At 42.3% G+C, this 16,091-nt stretch overlaps 1 protein-coding gene across 3 annotated transcripts in view; it reads right to left on the bottom strand.

The window, feature by feature from the left end:
• The window catches only part of USP54 (ubiquitin specific peptidase 54), a 100,003-nt gene that overhangs the window by 72,053 nt on the left and 11,859 nt on the right, over window positions 1-16,091 (bottom strand). The window contains exon 1 of one of the 3 annotated variants that reach the window (XM_021400774.1): window positions 5,414-5,554. The exons of the other annotated variants lie outside the window; for them this stretch is intronic. The gene's annotated coding sequence lies outside the window, so the exon portion shown is untranslated. Of the gene's footprint in view, window positions 1-5,413; window positions 5,555-16,091 lie in introns of those variants that run through there. 3 annotated transcript variants of the gene reach the window in all.

Raw genomic sequence — 16,091 nt, forward strand, 5'->3', positions numbered from 1 at the left:
ACTGGCACAGCCGAGACTAGCAAACTGCACAGGGTATGACAACAGAGAAACAGTAGATGGGATGGCTTCTCCTACCATATTTGCTACCAAAGTCAAGCACCGTGTGTCAATTCCTTGCATAGGTAACTTACAGTGTGTTTTATGACACACCTGTGCCAGCCTGACAGCAGCTTCCAGGGCAGATCCATTCCCATCACATGCCCCTTCTGCTCCCTTAACACTTGTGCTGGAAAGTCCACGAAAGAGCTAGTACAGAAAGAAAAACTGGCAAAAACAACCCTAAACAACTCTGTCAAAGGAACGATTGCTTTTTTCATCATCTAGCTCACTCAGAATTCAGAAAAGCCAGCCTGGAAAGCAGTGGCCTGATACCAGATTTCCTTACTTGAACAGCAAAGTTGCCCCCCAGTCTGCATTCAGATGCCTGTATGGCAATCAGTACCATGGACTGAAGCTGTGGCCTCACGCAACTGTGAGAAACATCAGGCTGTGTCCGCCTGTTGGCTTTCCCCAGCCTCGTGCTCCCAGCACCGAGCCCCAAGCTGCAACCAGCCCTGTGAGCCACCGTCACAGGGCAAGCCAGCACAGTACCAGCCGAGCAAGGGGAGCACCCAGGGAGCCCCAGCCCTTCCCTGAAGGATTTCTTAACGCTGCCACAGCAGAGCGGTGGTAGGTTAGCACCTCACTGCACTCTAGGAAAGACCAGGTCAGAATAACCACTGTAAATGAAACCCTCAGTTAGTTAAACTTTCCTAGCTTCCTTGTTGTAAGCAAGCCAGTGAGTTTTGTTTGTTTTAATTTCCAACGTGTATCTCCTGGAATTTTAATAAGTCTGGTTATCCCCTTCACCGAAAAATGTTGAGGTCAAAGAAGTTAATTCTGAGGACACACAGCAGTGACCACCAACAATTTTTAAATGCCTTTTGGAGGGGTGAGAGGAGGGCTGGCTGAGGAGTGCAGCTAGTGCTCCCCACTTCTGCTGCAGTCTTCAAGGGGAGGGGAAGAAGGCCAACAAAAAAGCTAACAACAGTCTAACAAACTTTAGGGCAACGTGTTAAAAAAATATTAGGCAAACACATATGCTGTACTCAGCTGACCTCCTCCACATGGCAGGACAACTGCTTCAGAACCGTCTGGAGGGGGAAAAAAAAAAGAAAAAGCAGGGCACAATTTACTCTGTCAGACACAGCTTGCTTTCATAGGGTAGACGCAGCCTGCAAGCCAACGGAGCCGCTGATAAACTAATGAGAACCCATCCTGCTTTCTTCCTTGTCATCTGAGTGATTCTTTCAGGAAAATCAAATTACCTAGAGCTATTAAAGTTACTGGTAAGTTACAAGATGAGCTAAAAGCTCTTTCACTGCTTCTCAGTATTTCTAAGGAATCAAACATACAACTGCTTCGGTAGTTATGAACAAGGAACCAGAAACAGTTTTCAAGACCGTGTGTTCTACAAAGACCTGCTAACACACAGCCGTGCTGTTGACGCACTCCACTTTCCTTCAGGCTCCCAGCTGCCCTCTCCAGTCCTCACACAGCCCACTCCCAGGCAGCCCCGCAAAGCCAGAGCCAGCAGGGCCGGGGAAAGCATCCAGCGGGAGCAAAATGGCCCAGAGGAGATTTTCCTCAGATCTGCTCTTCGGTGCTCCCCGTGTAGCCCTAGAAGTATTTGTGCAGGATGCCTCAGTGCGGCAGCACCAGTTACATTATTTGAGGAACGACAGCTTGTAGTCTAAACCAAAATCTCAGCTGGATTAAAAAATCTTCCTGAGAGTGCCAAACAGAAAGAATTCCTCAGTATATAGAGTCCAGTCATTGGCTAGCAAGAGCACTGTCACCGTGAGCCCATGGTGGGAGCTTATGGTTTGATGAACAAATCTGGCCCACTTATAACTCTAACATACAGTCAAAATTCTTCACTTGTCTTCTTCCTTATGTGTGCTTGGAAGATAGAGAGGGGCTCACTGATCCCAGCCCTCCTTTAGGCAGTGACCTGCAGCGCTTCACAGTAGCTGCAGCACAGGGAGGTATGGGAGGCCACCAACAGTCAGGGTGCAAAGCTTAGAGAAACACTGGCAGAAACCAAACCCACTCTTCATCAAAGAGGGACCCCACAAACACCACAGATAACTGCATTCTTGTTGGCACAAGAAAAAAAGCAACTTTACTGTGTGCTTATCCCAAGAGGCAGCAAAACACAGGCGTTGCACAAATCCACCCCGGGTTTTGTGATTTCCACTTCAGTACATGATGTAAAGCAGACACACGGCACTGATCAGTGTAACTGGAGCAATCACTCCATATCTACTTTTCCCAGTCATTAAATAAGTTTGCGACAAAAACCTATAACACCCAAACTACAATCATTTATATACCAAGATCTCTACAATTGTGTGCTGCTTGACTGAGGCTTGCAAAAGTCTTAAGAAAGACAATTACACAAGATTGCTTCAGCACCTGCATCAACTTAAGTGATGCTTTCAAGCTCTCATCTGACAGGAAAAAAAAAAAAGGAGATGACAGGTTGGAGGTGGAAAATTCAGTTTGAAAACTTAGTTACATCCGTATGACACCAAAAATGAAAGTAAGACCACCAGCAAATTCTCTTTACTCATATGAACTTGTCCCCTTTGATATTTTAGTTCCTAGGCTTCGTTAGTTTACTTTCCTAACAATTTAGCAACAGAAAAAAGAAGATCACAGAACGGTGGTTATGAAGAAGGTAAGGAGACTCATAACACTTTATCTTCCATCATTTTAGATTTCCTGCCCTAATTATTTTCCTGTGTCTTATTTTTAGTGTCTGTCCTACAGTTGAACCGTGGCAGATTGAAATGCAGTCAGGATGCATAGCACAGAACTCTCAAGAGCACTGAAATCCATAGCATGATATTGATGGGCAGAAAACAAAAGTCAATGACGCAGGCAATTCCAGGAATCACCCTATCAATTTTTATATATATATAAATATATATATGTATATGATTTTATATATATAAATACTTTAAAACAAATTTTAAATTTGCAATTTATTAAAATGATTCCTCTATTAAAAAAACCCAACAGCTATTATAAAGAGAAGTAACAGCATTTTTTAAATTATCTTTCTTTCCATCTTGAATTGTTTTCTGTGTTCCATCAGAACAGCTGCTATTCCTTTAATTTGCACACACCTACAAACGCTGCTGCAGATGCCTAAAATCCAGTGACTTTTCCAATTATATATACAACCACATATAGGCAAGTTTGTTTCACAGCTAGTGAAATGAAAGTAGCTTAAGATAGTGAGATATAACCAAGCTTTAAAGCAACAATTTCAGGGAGGATGAGAAACAGCTGACTCCCTCTAGAAGAAACAATGAGCCACTCACAAAAATTCTACAGAAAGCCACATCCATCACAGTAATAGGTGCTATAATGATAAAACACACCTAGTTAAGGAGATTTTCAGGTAGAAAAGTAATTGAGCAGATTTCACTCTGCAGCTTAATCCTGATGTGCCCCGGAGGACTTATCTGTTCACCTTTGTCTGGCATTCTAAAGCTGCATCTCCAGACTACAAATCCGCTCCTGACAGAACACCAGTACTCTCTATATACGTAGGGTTAAAAAAAAAAAAAAAAGTTGTATTAATTAAGCACTAAAGCATTATGACAAACACCCAGAGGTTCCTTGCCCCCATATGCGATGAGCACACAAAACAAAAGTATGCACTAGCATATCCAAACAGAAGGACTTCGCTCATCTTAAACCATGCTCAACTAACATTTTAAGTCCCTTAAAGAAGCCCACTGCTGACACAAGTCACCCGGGACAATGCAGACCCGAGGGTGAGGCTAACATCCATGCAGGATGCCTGCTACAAAGAGCAATACAGAATACCAAGTATGAACATCAGTATCTATTTATAGACAGCAAAAACAACTTCTGCTGCATACTGATTAGACTGAAACACTGTCAAGGCGGTAGATGAAAGAAACCTGCAGAAGAGATGAATTCCTAGGTGTACACTCAACACTAAAAATGGCAGGCATCATAACAACTACATACAGCCATACATGTAAGTCTTTTTATTTTAAAGAGGAGCTACTCCAGAATCCAGCTCCATAGACTTAGAAATTAAGTCTGCTTTGGAAGCTAATGCACGAACTCTATATGTATAGAGATGGAAAACTGACCTGTGCCTTTCCAATTTAGGGCTTCAGGAGAAGTCCCAGTCTACTTTGTTAGCATAGGAATACCAGTGAGACCTTCAGCTAGTCAAGAGACAAAACTGAGGAAGTCCTGATTCACTTTATAATTTATGCCATGAAAGAAAATGAGAAGCCATTCTGACAACCTTATCTGCATCCGATATTTCCCCGGAATGGGAATTTTTCTGTCCGTAGTCTTTTCTGACTATTTTAACATATCTGGCGTAAAGTGAACAAAATAAAACAGAAATGAGAACTGCAGTATAAAAGTCTATTTAGCACAAAGATTAAATGAACGTTTAAAAACAATTTTGATGTCTTCTCTACCCTTACCAAAAAAAAAAACCAACAAAAAAACCCACCCACAACAAAGGCCACAGCCAGTGCTCTGCCTTCGCCTCACCACTGCAGCTCCCAGGTGCAGGCAATGTTACTTCTGTATGTGCTCAGGCACTACCACGGGCACAGCCATCACCTGCTTCTTGGAGGTGGCCGCAATCTCGCCACTGACACCAGGGGAAAGGCAGCTGTGAGCCACCCTACAGCTCTCCTGGTACTACTGCCACCTGTACTTTCCCTATTTTCGTTTACCAAACAATCGTGAGTAAAATGCAAAATCACACGTTTATCAAGGGCAATAGGTACACAACATGACTGCCTCCATGAAAAACAGAAGCAGTGAAGGCAGTATCTGGTATACGCTTAGCCAGCTCAGCAACAGTTTAAACAGGTAAATGCAAACAAAATGTATAATGCTATGTACGACTGTACAAAGAAAATGCCTACATATATATATATATAAACATATACAGGGAGAAAGAGAAAAAAATAATTAGGCACCGTGCACAAAGCACGTTCTTGTCACTGTAGTTTTCTGAAGAAGAAAATCATTTGCTTGCTTACACAGCAGCGAGCACAACGCCGCTATGCCGCAGGAACCCGTTCACAAGAACCAGCACAGGCTGCAGGGGAGCCGCAAGAGGAGCCCTGTCACCTCGCTCCCGCCCCTTACAGCTCCCGCACCCCCCGGGGCTTCCATCGCCTTCCCCATCCGCCACCGCCGTCCCGCAAGGCGAAAGAGCCGCGCCGCCCGGTACCGCTGCGCTCACCGCCCCTGGGGCCGCGCCCCGCACCGGCATCTCCCGCCGCACCGGCACCTCCCGCCGCCCCGCCCATCCCCTCTACCACCGGCGCTCCCGCTCGCGGCCCCGCGCTCTCACCCACGGGCCGGGCCGGGTCGGGTCGAGTCGAGTCGAGTCGGGCCCGGCCGCACCGCGCACACGTGCGCACCTTCCGCCGTTTCCCGCGGCGCGGGGAGCGCGGGAGCGGCAGCCTCAGCCCCGCCTCCGTCAGGGTGACGTCACCGCTCCGGCCGCGCACCTGATCCCCGAGCAGGTCACGCCTTAAAGGGGCCGCACCCTCTCAGCTGAAGGCCCGCGGCTGCGGAGAGCTCCGCCCAAGTCCCGCAGCGCCGGGGAAAGGTTGAGCGGCGGCAGCCGCCCCGCTGCGCGCTCCTCGCTGCCACCCGCGCGGCTGTCTGGGGGCTGCGCAGCTGTACACCTGAGAGGTGGTGACAGTATACCGCACGCATCTCCTCCCTATTTTCGTCTCGTTTCCTCGAAACGAAACCCCAGCTGAGTGTACCTCTCTGACGCCACACCCAAGAGCGGCGATTCTTGAAGCAACTGAAGGCCCTTGTTCTCCTTTGCCCCCAAAATGCAGTGCCTTGTTGGCGTGCTGTCAGGGTCGGCCGCAGTGCCATGACCAGAACCACCACTCACACCTGCGTCGGACAGCTACCGTGTTGCTTCCTAAAGGAATCAACCAGCTCAGCGTGGCACGGAACTGACAACTGCTGGGCTCTCACTGCTGCAAGTTGGCACATGAGCACCACTCTAAAAGTAACTGGGACAAACCAATCTGCTGTCCCTGTTCCCTTCCCTAACCAGAACCAATCATCCTCTTGTCCCATGCTGCTCAGCCATTGCCTCGATCACAGAAACGTGCCAGAGGACTACAGCCTGAGAACCAGCACTGGGACATGTGCCACGGAACATGGAAGTGGCAAATGGCAGCTACTAACACAAAGGTTTCCCATGCAAGAATCAAATCTGAAGACAAACAAGAGTTCCCTTACTGCATCATCCTCCTATTTATAGCCAAACTGCACAGAAAATGTTGCACTGCAATATACCTAATCATGAAAACACATTAGCCTCACTCATGCCAAGGAGAGACTGCTGACGGTTCTCAAGCTGCAGCCATCTGGGCACTTTTTAAGTTATTATTTTAACTTCACTACCATTAGCATGGCACCACTGGACCATACTGGCTCCCAGGATTAATTGCCACCTCCTCCAGCAGCCAGGGCAGCTTTGTGCAAACCTGGTCCACTGTGCCTGCTCCGACTCCTCATCAGTAAAGCACCAAGCAACTTGCCTTACCCCTCCCCCCCAGTTCCCACACGTGCTGCCCTGCTGTCCGTTCTCTTACACATGGCTATCAAAGACATAATCATAATAGGAGAAAATATCACCCACTGGCCAACCAATATCAAAGCATTATTTCCAAACAATTACTTGATTCTGCAGAAGTCTCCCTATTAATTTGTTTCTGTGCATGGGTTCTACCATCAGTCATGCTCGCATTTATCCAGATCAGCGCTGGCCTCCAGAGGGGCAGCCTTCAGGTAGTACTGGCCGAGTCTGAGACACTATATTACATCCTCACATCAAAAATTTTCCCTCTTGCACTTGGACAGAAGTTATATGCTGTCATGGTTTTATGCTGACATATGCTAACACTAATTTTTTAAGTGGTTAAATAATCTGAATTGAATTGATATTGACTGTAAACATCAAATGTTAAACGCTTTCAGAACAGCAGACATCATCCTCAGCTCTCTTGGCTCAAACAATAAAAAAGTTTTTTGCTTTTTCATCTCTCATTCAAAACTGAGAAACCGCATGGAACGATCAGTTATATCTACACTATAATTACAAGAAACAACGCTTGTTGAAAGCTGGGCTGGCTGTTCGATAGTGCAAGTTTCAATTCAGCATCTCACTCTCCAAAACTCCAATAGTAAACATGCAGCGTGGTTTTATTTCCAAAAAATGACTTTAATTATTGATAGTATTCCAAACATCAGTAACCTAAAAAATTAGACGTCATTTCAGAGCACTAGCTACTAGGTTTCTAACACATTCAATTTACTTTTATTGCAAGGCAACAGTTCAAACTCCACTTTACAGTGAAAATGGGTGTATCTGTCTCAGAGTCCATGTTTACGTGCATAAAAAAAACCTCACACTGCTGAACAGTAACAGAGCCGTGCAGTTTAGCATGGTGGTCTGTGCTCAAGGAAGCAGACACGGCTGGAAAACTACAAGAATTTGAAAAATTTACACAAGACTGACTCATTAGCCTTCATTTTTCACCTCAGTCAACTACAATATTTTCAAGATGAGCCACAACCCATTTTGGAAGTGTATCAACACCCACTGCTCCATTAAGTGTCGACCTTCCTCCACTTCATTCAGAATTGAAGTCTATTACTCAAACTTTAGACATTTTGAGCCTTCACTAAATTGCAAGTTTGAATTGTAATTCTGCAACAGAGTCTTGTTAACACCATACTTTAATTATGCTTACAAATAAAGCTTCTATTAGTATCCTAATGTTGTAATCTAACAAAAAGAAAGAAAAATACTAAGGTTGCTGTGTAGCGTCTGAGAGAAATGCCCTTCTGTGATGCAAATGGCATAGGAAGTCTAAACTGATATTAAAGTTTCATTGTACCGACCACTGCGGAGAGGCTTTAAGCTGTCCTGTACAACGTCCTAATAAACCTTTTCTGAAGTTTACACATGCATGTTGACTCACATGTGGCCTGTACATTGCTTCCATGAGGCCCGTGGCACGCGTCTGATAGATATTTACTCCCCTTCTCCTCTCCAAACAGAAGAAATGGATGCCATCCAAAGGGATCTGGACAGGCTTGAGAAGTGGGCCCACATGAACCAAAAGGTTCAACAAGGCCAAGTGCAAGGTGTTGCACTTGGGTCAGGGCAATCCCAAGCATGTGTACGGACCAGGAGAAGAATTCACTGTGAGAAGCAGAGAAGGACTTGGGGGCCCTGGTGGATGAAAAGCTGGACTTGAGCCAGCAGTATGCTCTTGAGGCCCAGAAGAGCAACTGCATCAAGAGAGGTGGCCAGCAATTCGAGGGAGGTGATTGTCCCCCCTTTGCTCTGCCCTTCATGAGGCCCCACCCGGAGTATCACGCCACCAACCCTTCACTGTTGTTCCAAACCTCTCTTAGTCCCTGCCTACTGCTCAGATCAAAGGTACCGTACAGCATTACTTAGGTCACATCATGCACAGCTCAGCATCACTTTTCCCTCTCACATAACCCAGCAAGAAGAAGGCTAGTCAAGGAGAATCTGCCCTGTGCCTGACCCTGGGGGCTGGCATAGCCCAGCAGCGTTGCTGTGCTCCCAAGCCCTGAGCTTTCTCACCCAGATTGTCTAAATTGCTCTAAATTGTGTTTTTCCATCTGTACCCAGAAGCATCAGTACTGCTTAGAGCTGGTTCATGAGGTTGCAACATCTTGTTATTTAGTTCTACACTATGGTATGTCTCTATTATACATTCCTCCTACGTAGCCATCTCATCCTTCCAATACCAGCGCATACTATTGGAGTAATCTCAGAAACTTCAGCATTTTTTGGCATACCTTTGAAAGATAATTTTATCACCAAGTATTCATCAGTAATAAACAGTGAACAGTGTTACCTTGCATTCTGTTACAGCAAGGATCATACACATTCCAAGTATCTACATCACTTGATAGATTCATACAGTTAGCTCTAAATTTTCAATTTAAGAGTACCAATGTCTGGCTTTCACAGTTAAAAGGAGCACCGTTTAAATATGACGAGAGTCTGAACAAGCACAAATCTGTGAGTTCTTCCCCATGTATTTCTTGGGAAACTAGAAAGCTACATTTAAATAATCAATGCTTGCTATAACTTCCCTTGCAGATAACATGAACAGAATCATCCAGCTTGAAAAGCAAGATTTGCTAAGAAGGAAAACCTCTGTAGGATGTTACAAGACATTGGGCCCCTAAAGTTTCCACATCAGACACCTCCCTTGCATTTAAAGGCTGCTCATCACCTCTTGTCCAGCTGTCAAAACTTCCACATTCACACACAAAAACATCTCAAAATGGCAGTGAAATAACAATACAAAAACAAATGACAAAAAATGTTAACTGAAAGCAACACACAGTAAGTTAATAGAAGGAACACTGAAATGACGGAATTTACTTCATATTTACTTAAGCAAAAAGCCCCATTAAAAACTGCTTGAAGCTGACACAATTTCCACTCTCAGGCACAGAATTCAGGTTTGGCTTGCTACACGGCACACAGGCTGTTGGCTTCAACTCATGCAATCACTTATTTTTGTTTGAGAAAATAGGAACTAAAATTGCTAAGCAAGGTAATTTCCAACTGTGATGATTAAAGAAGTGTGTTCTAGGGTATAATAATGCAAATACAGAGTTGAAGTATGCTAACAACACATGTTACAGCCTCAGGTAACTGAGGCTGCGCTCATTTCTCGGTGGAGAAATTCACAATGGAAATTAGGAATAATGTTATAAACAAAACAATTACCTATAGTACACTCCTTGTTTTCTTATGATAATAATATGTTGAGTCCCCAGAGTGCTGGACTGGCAACTGAAGTCATTATGAAAATGAGAAAGAAATAAAAGTTAATATTAACTATGCTTCTCAAGATCATAAGGTAGGAAGAGAAAGCTGAAAATCTTGTGTGATGTACCTAGGGCTTACAGAACGAGGTACCAACAATACCAAAGCAAAGGTTTTGGTGAGTTAGGAGAAGACTTTAAAAGCAGAAGGGCTGGCAGTAGGGAGGCTACCTTCCTCATAGGTGTGCCTAGGGGGTGCTGTCTCAGGTAAATCATCTCCATTTACAACACGTTCAGTTTTTAAAATCACTAACATGAAAAATAGCCAAGAAATATCTATATTTAGCATTTTAAAATACTGTTATTTAAAATGCAGTTAAAGCAAATGTCTTGTGAGAAGCAACTGTTATTTCAGCAACAGGTTCTTTTGCTCCTAGTCCAGGACTTAATTTGAAATTTTTAGGTGCATCTGTCTTGCTTTGCCACTCAGGGTCTTGCACTCCACAACTTCCTCCCTCAGCCTCCTATATGCACTAAGAAAAATTACACTTGCCAGTTCTTTTCTTAGATCTTGCACACCTCTCCTTCTCCCCCATTCAAATTATTTCAGTCAATTTTCTTCCAGCTCAATTTTCCACACTTCAAACAATTTGATGACTCTTGCTTCTGGTTAGCTGGGCTGTATCTTCTCGAATGGTTGGCCCAAACTAGACGCAATACTTCAGCTGAGGTCTCCTCCATAATAAAAACATAATTTTCTACGTTTTACATGCTGTACTCACGTTCAGCCCTCCTAATGCAATGTCTCCTGTAATGGTAGGAATTTTAGAGAATTGTCCCCTATTTACTTGCTGCCTGCTCTGTATTCATGTATTTCAGGATTTCTGCTACTGTGTCATACCTATTTGCTCTTATTTACTTTTCTCAATTTTCTCCAAATAATTTTGGAGTCATGTCCTATATATCTGCATTCTCTTCGAGTTTGGGGGCATTTTTTAGTGCAACAATTTGGAAAGCACACTCTCTATTCTGCCACCAAGGTCATTAAACACTGAAGCGAACCAGAACAAGAACAGATGCAACAGACCATGCTGGATCCCCATTCAATACTGCATTTCATTCTGACAGACAATCATTAACAGCCACCCACTGGGCACAGTCATCCAACACATCTCACTCCTACTCTACTGTACTTTCTTTCAGGACACGTATCATCACTTGTTGGTAAGATTATTGCATCAAAAAACGTCAAAGACCTCGCTAACGTTAAGATACTAATATTCACTAACATTTTCTTGTCAATTCACGGGACTTATTATCATGTTACAGAAGAAAATTCAACTGGTACAATGATTTACTTCTCCTAAATTTCTGGTGACTGTAACTCACGCTGTTGTTGTCTTTCAGAGACTTGTGCTGTGTACATGAGTTTTGTACAATTCAAAATGCTGAAGACAAGGAATAGTCTATAATTTTCTGCCTCCTTCCCTGCCTCTACTTTTCATTTTTACATCTTCCAACATCTTGAATAACAGCTTCAGGTACTGAGGTAGCTTTGGTCAATTGGGAGGAGCGGGTTTTTGTTTGAGAGTTTTTGTTTGTTTTTGTCAGTGGTGGTTTTTTTTTTTTTTTAAATATGTCATAGGACGCAATTCACCAGGTACAGCCTAACAAACAACCTGTGCAAGTACTATGACATAAGCAAAATGCTAGCTTCAGACTTGCCATCCAACTTACATTCCCCCTCTGCTTTTTATTTTCTTCTTGTGCTAACTGCTGTACACTTATATCCCTCTCCTGCTAATGGTTTGAAGACACTTTCACAGTACACGCATCAAAAAATCACGCTGCCTATAAAAAAAAAAGTGACACTCCAGAGTCACGCCTGTAGAACCATGCTGGCAGCAGTGCAGAGCAGCCTGCAGGCTAAGCAGGCCTCCCAGGAAAATGCAAGGGAAAAACAGGCACCTCCAGTCTGGGTGCTTATTTCTAGTTCCAAGGCCATACAGAAAAAGTCTGCACTCAGACAGCAAAACGTTGAAGACGAGACTGCAAACACAAACTAGATTAAAACCCGATGCTGATGATACTGCAGATGTTTTGGCTCTAGCAATGTATTTATTCTCATTGCGCAGCACACAAAAGCAGAGAGCCTTCTGTACATTCCTACATTGTTACACCATCGCATTTAGGAATGTTACTGGCTGTCATCACCCAAAATGTAAGCACATAATAATAGAGCCTCATTATAGAATATGCGTATGTGGCAGCTTAAGATTTAAATGTTTGATTTCATTATTTTAAAATAGCAACAAAGAGCAGGAAGACAAAAGTTTAAAGACGGCAGCAACTCTAGCAGAGCTCTGCTGATTTTTGCCAGATGACTAATACCAATGCTTTCCCAAGTCTATTGAAGGGTATTTATCATGAAACCAAACTGTTTATTTCCTTTTCACAAAAATTATACAATGATTATACAAACCAGAAAACCGTTCATTATCTTCTGCATACACTAAGCATACTCACAGCCTTCTAATTCTTTCTTTTATTGAAAAAAACAAAAAAGAAATCCCACCTTGGCATAAACAGCAGAGACAAAAAAAAAAAATAGGACAAATTAATACAAAATGGTTAGGGTGCAAAATCATCTCAAAAATTAAACAGTCCTCCTAAGACTGTCCACCGTGTGTCAGACACACTGTAGAATTTTATGGTAACACTTCATAAAAAGCAGAGAAAAATCTAGCCAGTCTAACCCTGAAGAATGGAAATACTACCTGTAAGTTAAGATGATAAATTAAGATTTAGCTTTTGGAAATTATCTGATTGAATCTAGGTAATAGTACAAATACAAAAGCTATTAAAGAAAAAAAAAATGCTATTCCAGACATACCTTCGTTTGCCCCCCACAGAAGAATGATGCAAAACACTAATTTATCATTACTTAATAACATAGTGACCAACACTGCATTTATCACCAATTTACAGCTTACCACATTTTGCCTGATGAAGTAAAGTTATACAAACAAATACTGAGGCTTCTGCTGGTGGGATTTGGGGTTTTTGTTTGCTTTTTGCTTTAGGCACAATTTTGAAAGAGATGAAAATACTGGAAGCTAACAAGAATGTTACAAATGAAACTGTACTTTTTATTGATCCTGTTAGCAATACTGAACATCAATCACAATTAGATTGCACTTTATCAGCCAATTTAAAGTGGGCTGGCATTCAATACATTTTGAAAGCGACACTAAATAACAGCCATGTTTGATTTTCTTTTAATTGAAATAGACTAATTACTGTAGCTTCCTTAATATAATAATTCCAACCAAGAGCTCAAGAACTTAATGTGTCCAGGAAGCTTAACAAGGTAAGAGGCACACCTTGCAGATGTGATTTCCACTGCTGCTTTGTATGTCGCAGCTACTTCCCTTCATTGGAAATAATAATAATAAAATAATAATAATGAGACATTGATGCAGGCTCCTAAAATAAATTTTTCCAAGCTTAAAGATCAAGAGCTCTTTTATATCAAGTTCACAAGTCCACTAGAGGATTAGCTTTTGTACTCTATTCACAACCATACTGGAATTCAGTCCAAATCTGACTGAATACAATATCTGTATTCAGCTATATTCACTATGTTTGCTTACACTCAGTTTTAGCTCAGCTTCATCCTGTCTATAAAGTCAGAACTCATAACTAGAAATAACTACTGCTGATTAATCTATATCCAGAGAAAGACTGAAATATGCAAGTCAGCTTCTGAATTAAATCTGAATTCTCTCTTGCTATAGTTATGCTCACAAGAGACATTGGCAGGATTATCTGTTAATTCATGAGAACTCAGTGTAATGAAAAAAAAAAAAAAAACCTTCCCCACATGAAGAAATGAATTATTTCTCTAAGAAGGCAAACAGTGCAAGGTCTGGTTCCTCTTCTCACCGAGCCAGGGATGTGACAGCACTGAAACAGCCAGAGCTCTATTCCTGGTTCAATGCTAACATCTTCCAACATGCCAAGCCTCTGTGTCCATCCATTCTGCTTGCCTGTGTAATACCGCGCTAGAGTAAATTTGTTGAGCTCTCTGGGTCAAAGGCACAACACAGCATTTCCAAGAAGAAGGTGAAAAAACACACTGAGAGCTGACTCTATCTCAATTAATTTAAAACTTCAAACAGCATGTGAATACTGCCTGCTTACATAGCATAGATGATGAATAAATCCTCAGCCACTTGCTTGCCAGAGAAAGCCTTGATTCTGGATATCCGTCCCAGCGAAGGAGCAGTACCATAAAAAGAAGTCAACCCCCATCCCAACAAATGTAAGCCTGCATAACACCTACACAATTTATGGGGAAAGCTGGAATAGAAAGTGATGTAATAAAGACACAGTGGAAACTACAGTTGTATCGACCCATTCCTCTAAAATTTTAAGTGCTGTCATCTTCCTCATAATGCCAACCCACCCGTGCTTAACTATTTGAACATAAACTAAACCTGATTACTGAAATAAGAAGGAAAAAAAAGCATATTTCTGTCTTATGCAACAGCCTGCATCCACCAAATAAACTGAACCTGTCAACTTGCTCTCACCTATATTTATTTCCCCTTGGATGAGTCGACAGTTTTGCAGCTTTGAAGTTGGCTACTCTGAAACTGCAAAGTTTAAACTGATTACATATTTAAAAAATCAGATAATTTCCACAGATCCGTTTAAAAAGCGTGCTTATATTTTACTGAGTAAACACAACTTTTGCCAACATTATTACTTCTGAAGACACAGATGTTCATTATCCCTGCTTAATTGGGCACAGCAAGAACTAATCTGGAGCCAGGGCAAAGACAGAAGAACTTTGACAACACGCTGCCTCACTAAAACCGCCTTCCACAAGAAACCTGAAAAACTGGGATCATTAAACACAAATTCACTCCCAATAACGGCTGACATCCCCCACAAAGAACAAGGCTGCAGTCAGAGACTTCAGGTAACTGTGCTAAAAATTTGTATGCATCAAAGACTGTATGTAGGTCACGTGATCCCATAGACAGACCTCACAGAGACCTTTGTGGAGCACAGAAAATTAACAAGTAGTATGTGCATAAAGCCGTTACCCTTCTAAAGCTCTGGTCTCATATATATACATAATTCTTGCCATTTCAGGTAGAACTAAGTAACATACAGCATGAAAAGAACAGTAATTAAGAAGAGAATCAGGGGGTCTACAAGGGAAGACTATGAAATCGCAAGTGATTCTGTGTAATTTCACAATAATGTGATCTGGAAAGCAAAGAAATTGTGAGGCTAGAAGTTAAAAAAAACAAGTATAGAGAAACAAATTTACAATACATCACAGATTGTGAAATTCTCTACCACAGAAAGTTGTCTAAGTCAAAATACAGTTTAGTTCAAAAAGTTTAGGCTTGTTAATAGAGGACAGGCTCATCATAAACAATAAATAATTATTATATGGATGTGGGTACTAGTTCAGGACATCCCTATACTGCCAGCTGGAAATAATAAAAAACAAACAAAAAACACAAAAAAACACATGGCTAACAAGAGATGACATTCTAGATTTGCCTCTGTTTTTATAATCTTTCCCAAGGTATTTTTTTAGGCCACATTTCACACTGCTCGACCAGTACGAGTGATGCAACCCTAGCCAAAAGCCCGTCCTGAAGTCAGCAAGCCAACTCATAAATAACCATTCTCACTGTTGTCACTTCCCAGTCTACCAACGCATAAAAACAATCAGGCAGGTAGGATCAAATACAGGAGGTAGGTTCAGATATGTGGACATTGATAGCAACAGGTATAAACCTAAAAGAATGACTGTCTACAACTCTGCCATAAGACTGAGGGCAAGGAGGAGAACAGAACTCCATAAAACTTGAAAACAAAGCGATTCTGGGAGGCAACCAGTGGGAAAACAAACAAACAAAAAAAAATGGGATGGTGAAAGTTCAGAGCTTCAGAAGCATAAAATGAGCGAACTGGAAGACAGCCTCAAACCCCTTTACTGATCACTACCAGCACAAGGAACTGGACTAAGCAGATTCTTGCTCTAACTCATCGTGGTAGCTCTTGCATTTTTCAGAGATGTCCAGAAAAATCAAATATGAAGAGCAAACACAGCACAAAGGCTCATAAATGTCGGAAACCACACTCAATTA

Source organism: Numida meleagris, chromosome 5, assembly GCF_002078875.1.
Source record: "Numida meleagris isolate 19003 breed g44 Domestic line chromosome 5, NumMel1.0, whole genome shotgun sequence".
NCBI classification, from domain to species: domain Eukaryota; kingdom Metazoa; phylum Chordata; class Aves; order Galliformes; family Numididae; genus Numida; species Numida meleagris.